We start from the raw sequence: 3,334 nt of genomic DNA on the forward strand, positions 1-3,334 counted from the left end.
CTATCCTGTTACTAGCTTGTAGACTTTGTTCTACGGATAACTGGAATTTTGCAGTGTGCTGAGTTAACAAGGCGAGATATTCCTCTAAACTTAGAATTTTCTTATCTGACTTATTATGAAACTGAGCTAGTCCTGAAGGATTCTTAGTATATCCAAAACCTGGGGGAGTATTAGAATTACTAAATTGACCTTGACTTTGTCCCTTAGACCACGAAAGGTTCGGATGGTTTCTCCAACCAGGATTATAGGTTTCTGAATATGGGTCAATCTTTTGACGGTTATCAAATCTAATGTTATTATAAAGAGCATTGGTATGCTCTTCAATATTCTTGCCTTCCCAAAAAGGCTCCACTCTACCACTAGTCTGGCCCACTTCTAAGGCTTCTAACGTTTTTGCTATAGCAACAATTTTGACATCTGATTCATAGCCTCCTTCCACCCTATTAACGTTTCCTCTACTTAAAAGAATTGTTTACTGGGATGCCCTACTATTTTCCCCTTGCTGGGTTTTTTCGGCGATTTCATTAAAAATTTCATCGCCGCATCAACAGTTTGGTTTTCAAATCCACCAGTGCATAGAGACTCAACCATGGTCGTTGTGGAATAATCTAAACCCTCATAAAGGATCTGAACTAGCCTAACCTTTTCTAAACCATGATGAGGACACTGGGATAATAAATCATTGAACCTTTCCAAATACCTATATAAATATTCTCCCTCTTGTTGTGAAAATGTGCATATTTGCGTCCTAATAGACGATGTTTTGTGCCTAGGGAAAAACTTATTGAAAAAGGCAGATGTAAGTTGCTCATATGTCTCAATTGACTCGGAGTCCAAACTATACAGCCACGACTTGGCCTTATCTTTCAGGGAAAATGGGAATAACCTAAGTATCAAAGCATCATCATCTAAGCCTCTAATTCTTAGAGTACTAAAAATTTCCTCAAAATCCCTAACATGGTAATAAGGGTTTTCATTTTCTTTCCCTAAAAAGATTGGGAGCATCTATAAGGTCCCAGGTTTTAGTTCATAGGGTGCCTCCGTTTCAACTAACTTAATACACGAAGGACGGGTAGTCCTAGTTGGATTCAACAAAGCTTTCAAAGTTGCCATTTATGGCGCTATCGGAGCAACAAGGATTCTCTCCTTAGTCAAAGAACGTTCAAAAATAGACTCTTCAAAATCCGGACTTTCTAGATTAAGGTAATCGAGACGCTTCGAACTACTAGGTTTCTCTTTAACAAATATACCTAGTGCGTCTCTTTTACGTTCAGACATACAGTAGAATTTTCTAAATTGGAAGGTTAAGTAAACATAGATCAAGGCCGACTCAACCAAATCAAACTTATTGATTTCTAGCAAACAAAAAGCATGATGGCTCCACTTAGATTGTTTCTAGACCAGCTTTTAATCCTTCGAACGAGAATTCTTTACAATTTAAGCAAACCCCTATGGAATCAATCCGAGTTAACGTAAGTTGAATAGAGGCGAGGGAAGCTCGGTGGAGATTTGATACCCAAGGCCTCACCGGTATTACAAGACGGCGCAGTCACGCATTCAACTTAGAGAAACCATCAAGAACTTCGAAGTATGCTTAAAAGAGTAACCAATATTTTTCGAATGACTTTCCTGTTAAGCTCGTTACCCTATCGGTCTCGTTCTAGTCAAAATTTTAGGCTTAGGTTCACGTAGGTTACGTTTTCCTAAAGCAGGCAAGAAGAGAACGGTGATGAAATCCGAACCCTTATCTTGTATGGAAAGGCCTTGCCCTTTAATAGAAAAATAAATGTCCGTATTCAATCCTCAACATATATGCATACGAAGGAGTCCAGTAACTCGCTGACAGGGGATTCGCGAGTGTTTAGAATCTTACCTCCCGTTCCAGACGGGGGATGAATCGGTTGTAGTCGACTCACGCCAGTGACTCCGATGTCTAGTGTACGAACCCAAGGTGGAGAGACAATATCGTAATTGTCCTCCTTCTCTGCAAACAGTTTATATTTAAAGTACCCTTCCGTAGGGTAATCAAAAAAATGTCGCAAAGTCCAAAAGTCCAAAAAAATAAAGAAAAATTACAAAAATAATAAACCCTAATACATGTTGTTTTTTTAATAAAATAAACAAAACCTAAACTAAAATTGTCTTCTTTTCTGTTCTTTTTGCTTTAATCTTTAGCTCCAAGTCTTTATGAAATCACCAAACTCCTTGGCTCAATTTTCTTTATGATCCAGAACCTGTAGACACAAGATAAATACCCAAAAACATAAAAAAAGGACAAAAATAATAATAAAAATAAATAAAAATAAGATAAAATAAATCTAAAACCCTAAAAACAAGTCCGCGTCGGCGGCGCCAAAAATTGATATGATTTGTAGATAGTGGTAAAAGTGGTTCGATTCTCAGACTTGTGAAGGATATTAATTAGACTTAAATTCTAATATTAAAATAGGAAACTCACTAAAAATTATAGAAAACTCAATGAAAGATGATATCAATACTAAAAGAAACACTGAGGCTAAGATTCCACTATTTTCCAAGTTCAAAGTTATTAAACCAATACTTATATTTATGCAATTTTCTTGTTTAATTTGATTCTAAAATATTGCAACAAGTAGATTTTCAAAAGTAATAATTGTAAATACCAAGCATGAAGCATCAAAAGTCTTAAAACTAAGCATACTCCATCAAAATAGATCACAATCACTAAAAATCATGTTCACTCATAATTCAAGGCAAATAATCATATAATTATTGCAAATAAAAAGATAAAATAGAATATACCACTTTTTGTTGGAAAAATAGCTTCCTCTATCGCCTCGGCAATGGGGTTTAGCTCCTCATATTAATCATGATCTCAAAATATGTGTTTGTTGCTCAAAAGATGATTAAAATAGTGAAAAGTAATAACACAGACTGTTTGCAACAGTGTATTGGTGTTGCAAAAAAGCTGTTACAATGGAACTGTTATAGAAAAACTGTTGCTTTGTCGCTGATTTTAAGACCCTAGAATACGACTGCCCTGCACAGCTTAATGTTCTTCAGCTGTTAAACAACGACACTATTCTGCGACTGTTTCCCGTGCGTAATTGTTCTCCGCGTTCTTCTTTTTCTTCAGCAGCAACAGCAGAAACAGAGTTTGGTAAAGCTCTGATTTCTTCTTCTCTGGCTCTCCTTAGGTTCCCAAACTCTCGACACCTCTTCTATATGACCTAACACATCTATTTATATCAAAAATACTGATTAAATCTCTCCCAAATCTTCCAAAATCTCTTTCCTTCTCTTCACGGCCAAGTTGTGACAATTTCTTGTTTTATGATTTCTACGTGTTTCTGAG

General features: G+C 36.2%; 1 pseudogene; it reads left to right on the top strand.

Moving 5' to 3' along the window:
- Positions 1-649: 649 nt before the first annotated feature.
- Positions 650-749, top strand: LOC113333826 (annotated as a pseudogene).
- The last annotated feature ends 2,585 nt before the right edge of the window (positions 750-3,334 follow it).

The sequence above is a fragment of the Papaver somniferum genome, unplaced genomic scaffold (assembly GCF_003573695.1).
Source record: "Papaver somniferum cultivar HN1 unplaced genomic scaffold, ASM357369v1 unplaced-scaffold_133, whole genome shotgun sequence".
Taxonomy (NCBI): domain Eukaryota; kingdom Viridiplantae; phylum Streptophyta; class Magnoliopsida; order Ranunculales; family Papaveraceae; genus Papaver; species Papaver somniferum.